At 37.1% G+C, this 7,162-nt stretch overlaps 1 pseudogene; it reads left to right on the top strand.

Annotated features, from left to right (window-relative positions):
• The first annotated feature begins 497 nt into the window (after positions 1-497).
• On the top strand, positions 498-991 carry LOC122726400 (annotated as a pseudogene).
• Positions 992-7,162: the final 6,171 nt, after the last annotated feature.

The raw sequence follows: 7,162 nt of genomic DNA, 5'->3' as shown, positions 1-7,162 counted from the left end.
CAGAAAATGCATACGTTATACTTATTAGGGTTTTGATGGGAGAAAGTGAGAGGGAGGGAGAGGGAGAAAGAGAGAGAGAGAGAGAGAGAGAGAGAGAGAGAGAGAGAGAGAGAGAGAGAGAGAGAGAGAGAGAGGGAGGGAGGGAGAGGGAGAGAGAGAGAGAGAGAGAGAGAGAGAGAGAGAGAGAGAGAAAGAGAGAGAAGTTTGAAGGTGTAGTAAGATCAAAGGGAAATTTGTTTCAAAAAGTTTATAGCTCCTGTTCCCAAAATAGCTCTAAACTCAGGTTAAAATTTTGAAGCTTCCTATTGTTGTCTGGCTTATATTTTTGCCCCCATGCAGATAATTAGGAATTTCTGAAGTTTTTTTTTTAAAGTAATAAACATTTTTGCTCTCATCGCCTAAGCTCCTCTTGGGGGCGGGGGCTTTTGAATATTTTTCTCATGCTGCATGAAGTGACCTTTGACCCCCGAACCCCTATTTTTCCCTACCGAGGCTGCATGTTGGTTGGGCGGGGCCGCAGGTCTTGCTCAGCTCAGGCTGCTTTGTTCGTGGCCTTCCTGTGAATGCACTCTCTGCATCCCTTCCCCTACCTATGGCTGCTCCCCAGAGCCTTCTCCATGGCCAGGCAGCCTCCCGAAGCCCCGGTCCCACTTGCTCGGAGTACATCACTGGCTCTGTCTCAGTCGTCTTTGTCACCTGCCCCAATGACAAGATCGCCAAGACTATTGCCTGGTCTGTGGTGGAGAAGAGACTGGCCGCCTGTGTCAATTTGGTACCTTAGATTACATCTGTCTATGAATGGAAAGGAAAGATTGAGGAAGACAATGAGGTGCTGATGATGATAAAGACTCAAACTGTCTTGGCACCATCCTTGACAGAATTTATTCATTCTGTTCACCCATATGAAGTGGTTGAAGTTATTGCATTGCTGGTGCAACAGGGGAACCTCCCATACCTTCACTGGGTAAAAGATAGCACTACTCCTCAATGATGATCCCATTTTGATGACTTTTGAGCCTACTCTGATACATTCTACATTCTCTCCTGTTCTTTAATAAACTCTATCCCAAGAAAAATAAAAGTTTTTACTTATAGTTTTGAGTTCCAATTTTTATCCCTCCTTCCCTCCCTCCCCTCCCCCCTCACTGAGGTGGCAAGCAATCAGATATGGGTTATACATGTACAATTATGTAAAACATTAACTTATTAGTCATTTTGTACAAGAAAACTTGAATGGAAGACAAAAATGAAAGAAAGCAAAAAAAAGCATGTTTCTGTCTGTGTTCCATCAATATCAGTTCTTTCTTTGGAGGTGGATAGCATGTTTCATCAATAGTCCTTTGGGATTTTCTTAGATCATTGTATTGTTGAGAATAGTTGCCATTCACAGTTCTTCATCAAACAATATTGCTGTCACTGTGCACAACATTCTCTTGGTTCTGCTAACTTCACTATATATAAGTTCATACAAGTCTTTCCAGACCTTTCTGAAATCATCCTGTTTGTCACTTCTCATAGCACAGTAGTATTTTATGACCATCACACACCACAGTTTCTTTAGCCATTCCCCACTTGATAGGCATTCCTTTGATTTTCAGGAATTTCTGAAGTTAACATAGGTCCAACTACTCAGTAGGTCACTCTTTTATTAGACCCAGGCTAGGAAACATATTGAAATAATTAGGCAATTATAGAATAATTGATTGAATGAATGAATGAATGAGCAAAAACCATTTATTAAGGACTTACAATAAGCCTAACACAGTAATCCACAGTAACACAGTAGAAAACCAACACTGAAACAATCCAGGTATATAGCCCATTTAGGCTCTGTAGCAGCCTTATTCCAATTCTTACTCTCATAGACAAATCTTGGGTCCCAGAGCAAATCCAGATATCACTGAGGAGGACTACACTTGAGGAGTCAAATTGGTACTTATCTTAATAGTATTTTTTTTTCCAGTTGCATGCAAAGATAGGTTTCAATATTCATTTTTTAAAAGGTTTTGAGTTCCAAATTTCTCTGCCTCCCTCCCTTTCCTCCCCCCTCCCCAAAACAGAAAGCAACCTGATATAGGTTATATATGTACTATCACATTAAACATATTTCCACATTAGTTTGTTGTGAAAGAAGAATCAGAACAAAAGAGAAAAACCTCAAAAAAGGGGAAGAAAACCCCAACAACACAAAAAGTAAAAATAGTATGGTTCAGTCTTCCTTCAGATCCTGCAGTTCTTTTTCTGGAGAACATTTTACATTGAGTCCTTTGGAAATGTCTTAGATCATTGTATTGCTGATAAGAGCTAAGTCTTTCACAGCTGATACATTACACAAAGTTGCTGTTACTATGTACAATGTTCTTGTTCTGCTCACTTCACTCAGTATCAGTCCACTTAAGTTTTTCAAGGTTTTTCCGAAATATGTCTGCTAATCATTTCTTATAGCACAATAACATTCCATTATATTCATATACCACAACTTGTTTAGTCATTCCCCAATTGTTGGCTCCCTCCTCAATTTCCAATTCTTTGCCACCAGAAAGAGAGGTGATATAAATATTTTTGTACATGTGGGTCCTTTCCCCTTTTCTATGATCTCTTTGGGATACAGAACTCATAGTGGTATTGCTAGATCAAAGCTTATGCACAGCCCCATAGCTCTTTGGACATAGTTCCAAATTGCTCTCCAGCATGGTTGGATTAGTTTACAACTCCACCAACAATGCATTAGTATTCCATTTTTCCCCCATATTCTCCAACATTTCTTATTTTCCTTTTTGTTATATTAGCCAATCTGATAGGTGTGAGGTGGTACCTCAGAGTTGTTTTAGTTTGCATTTTTCTAATCAATAGTGATTTAGAACATTTTTTTCATATGGCAATAGACAGTTTTGATTTCTTCATCTGAAAACTGCCTGTTCATATCCTTTGATCATTTATAAATTGGGGAATGACTTGTTTTCTTATAAATTTGATTCAGTTCTCTATATATTTTAGAAATGAGGCCTTTGTCAGAAATACTGGCTATAAAAATTGTTTCCCAGCTTTCTGCTTTCCTTCTAATCTTGGTTGCATTTCTTCTGTTTGTAAAAAATTTTTTTAATTAAAGCAATCAAAATGATTCATTTTGCATTTCTTAATGTTCTCTATCTCTTATTTGATCATAGATTCTTCTCCTTTCTATAGATCTGATAGGTATTCCTTCCCCTCCTAATTTTCCTATGGTCCCTTTATGTCTAAATCATGTACCCATTTGACCTTATTTTGGTATTTGGTGTAAGGTGTTGGTCTATGCCTAGTCTCTGTCATACTATTTGCCATACTATTTCCCCAGCAGTTTTTGTCAAATAATGAGTCCTTATCCCAGAAACTGGAGTCTTTGGGTTTATCAAACAGGAGATTACTATGGTCATTTACTACTATGTCTCCTGTGCCTAACCTATTCCACTGATCCACTATTCTTTTTCTTAGTCAATACCAGATAGTTTTGATGACTTCCACTTTATGGTATAGCTTTAGATTGAGTATGGCTAGCCCACCTTCTTTTGCATTTTAAAAAATTATTTCCCTTGATGTTCTTGACCTTTTGTTTTTAGAGATGAATTTTGTTATTATTTTTTTAGCCCCCTTAAAAATGTAGGTAGTTTGATTGTATGGCACTGAATAAGTAAATTAATTTAGGTAGAAATGTCATTTGTATTATATTAGCCCTCCCTATCCATGAGAAATCAATATTTTCCCAATTATTTAGATCTGATTTTATTTGCATGAAAAGTATTTTGTAATTGTGCTCATATATATATATATATATATATATACTTCTTGGATTTGTCTTGTCAGGTAGTTTTTTAGTTGATTCTCTAGGGTTCTCTAAGTATAGCATCATATATCATCTGCAGAGAATGATAATTTTATTTCTTCCTTGCCTATTCTAATTCCTTTAATTCCTTTTTCTTCTTTTATTGCTAAAGCTAACATTTCTAGTACAATATGAAATAAAAGAGGTGATAATGGCCATCCCTGTTTCACTTCTAATCTTATTGGGAATACCTCTATCTTATCCCCATTACATATAATGCTTCCTAATGGTTTTAGGTAGATACTGCTTATTGTTTTAAGGCAAGCTCCATTTATTCCTATACTCTCTAGTGTTTTTAAAAGGAATGAGTGCTGTATTTGTTCAAAGCTTTTTCTGCATCTATTGAGATAATCATATAATTTTGGTTAGTTTTGTTATTGCTATGGTTGATTATGTTGATGGTTTTCTAATGTTGAACCAGCCCTGCATTCCTCGTATAAAACTCACATGATTATAGTGTCAAGGCATTATTTTAATGCCATATGCTTGAGCAACCACCAGTGTACTTGCCCTCCAAGATGATCAACTGGAAATCAATTTGGTCAGTCAGCTTAAGTGACTTTTAGAAAAGAGATTTACTAAGGTGATACAATAATAAGTCTTGATCTAAAACACCCCTACCCTCCAAAGTCTGTGATACACTCTCCTACAATTACATAAAGATTTTAAGGGAAAGTGGGTTCAAACTTTAAAAGCACATATAAGGACGAGGTACTTCATAGTTCTTGGTTGCTGAATTCCTTTTATCCAATTTTCAGTTACTTATGAAACTCATGGTGAACTTGCATCCAGTCTGACTGACTTTCAGTGCAGACATTGCTGCCAGATAATCTCGTGATGCTTCCAGGACACTGAGACTCTTCAAAGTTCAAAAGGGTCTTTCTCTAGGCAATGTGTTGAGGATCAGGGCTAAGCCAAGGCTAATAGGAGGTGCTTCCACCTTCCCACCAGTGATTTCTTATGGGAAGGGTTAGGAAGAATATTCTCACCTCACTTATTCCGCTTAGCTCCATACTTTAATGAGACCCATGAGATATGCCAAAATGCCTCAGCCAAATGGAATAGACTTCCTGTCTGGTGGAATTTCAAATAGCTTTCAAAGACTTTCATATTTAATCTGAATTCTTTGATTAATTGTTGAAGAGATTTCAACCACACCATTAGACTGGTGAGTTCAGTCATATCTCCCTTCACCCCCCTGCTAGAGGGTCTCCTTGAAAGATTCATAATTCTAATAGGAAAGACTGTGACTAAATCACTTTAGCTGAAATAGGAGGTTGGAAATATTAGTGCCCACAGCTCCTACATCTCCATTAGTACTTCCATCTGGTTTCTGCACTGTTGCATCAGGCTGGATCTCTTTTGTCATTACTCTGCTTGCTTCATTTGTACCTGTTACTTGACAAAAAGGCTAAAGCCACTGTTTCAACTATTACCTTCCCTTGGGGGTAGTCATCACCATACTGTTAATATTCACAATTGCCTTTTTCTCTCCACCAGTCAACAGTTATATATCATGGGCATATAAACTCACAACTACATTTACTTTTGTCTTCCAATGCATGCTTGAGCTTTGGGCCTGGGCATTCTGAAAAATGCAATATTTTCCTTATCAGATATAACTTATACAAATGAGAGACCTGTGCATGTTTCTAAGCAAAAAGGAAATAAAAATAGAATAAGGTCGAGGATGAATGAAAAAGAGGAGATAATTGATCAAGCAACATGCAAAGAAGGAGTGGAGGGGACCAATGATATTAGAAAGACAGAAGGTTACTTCATCTGGGACAAAAAGAAAAGATAAAAATAGGGAGAAGTTTTTGAGATAAAGGAAAGGCAAAATGACACTCAGATATGATGGGATTGATCTCAAGAGGATAAGGTAATCTACAGGGAATGAGGGGGGTTGAGAGGGTCTCATATTAAAATAGTTATTTCATGTGAAAATGTACCTTTGAAGCTATTTATGCCTCTTATTAAAATTCTGAAGTGTTTCCTTTGGCTCATAACTAGTCATCTCTTTATCTAATATATGGATATGGTGATTGTCATACGTTCCTTTCAACCATAATTCTGTCATATAATCAGTGGGTTGGAGGACCTAGAAAGATTTACTATGTCCATTCTTAATTTTCTCTTCCCAACTCCCACACAGGGGCCAGACAACACTTAGACCATTCCTTAAAGAGTGACTTTGAACATTTAAAATCAGACTAACATCAAGGTACAGAATATTAATTTTAAGAAGATGCTGTAGGAGCAGGTAGGTGGCGCAGTGGATAGAGCACCAGCCCTGGATTCAGGAGTACCTGAATTCAAATCTGGTCTCAGACACTTGATACTAGCTGTGTGACCTTGGGCAAGTCACTTAACCCCAATTGCCTCAACAACAACAACAAAAGACACTGTAAGCCACCAGTGAGATTACAATGAGCAAGAATTTAAAACTCCCTTCAGTCACAACCCCATTTTTTGCCAACTGTGCCTGATGCATAGAAAGGGGTGGAATTATTTTCTAGCTTTGAAAATAGCAAAGAAAATAAAAAGCATGACTTTCCAAACTTTTTTTAACAGTTACTAATCAATGAAAGAGAAGAGAAGTTAATGTAGTCAGTGTCTTTCAGGGAAGTCCAGTTTCAGGTTTGGAGTCAATGAATGAAAGTGATAACTTACCATGGATGATATAACTGGGCTGGAACTAATTACCTTCAGATAACACTTCTGGTGAGTGGATCCACTCATGAATCCATATTAGAATTAATCTCAAGGATTATTCTGTGAGAATAAGATTAGAGCTAAGGGAAATGAATGTTTTCAATCACCTTTTCTACCATCTCCAAGAATCTCCTTTCTCCACTGCAGGGCTATGTCCCAATAGGATATTTATTATTCTTAGCTTTGCATCATCTACATATTTGATAAGAATTTTGTCTGTGAGAGTGAAACTCAAATTCTTGGGGGCACTCCATTGGAGGCTTGCTTCCAGTTTCACATGTAACTGTTAATGACTAATATTTAAGTATGACAATTCAACCAAGTCTGAATCTATCTACCTTTTCCAAAAGAATGGCATATGCAATTTTATCAACTGGTAAAAATCTACCTGAATTTGCCAAAAACAAAGTAACCCATGTCTAGATCATGTAAGTGATTTACATGATGGGCCAGATGGGCCACCCTACCACCCATTCAAAAACAAAATAATAAATGAGAGTAGTCTGCCATAATTTATCCATCCTAAAGTTATGTTGATTCTCTTTTATTCTCATTTAAATTTCTAGAAATTTATTAACCATATTACTA

Source organism: Dromiciops gliroides, chromosome 4 (genome assembly GCF_019393635.1).
Source record: "Dromiciops gliroides isolate mDroGli1 chromosome 4, mDroGli1.pri, whole genome shotgun sequence".
In the NCBI taxonomy this organism is placed as follows: domain Eukaryota; kingdom Metazoa; phylum Chordata; class Mammalia; order Microbiotheria; family Microbiotheriidae; genus Dromiciops; species Dromiciops gliroides.
This window is presented reverse-complemented; position numbering and strand designations above follow the sequence as displayed.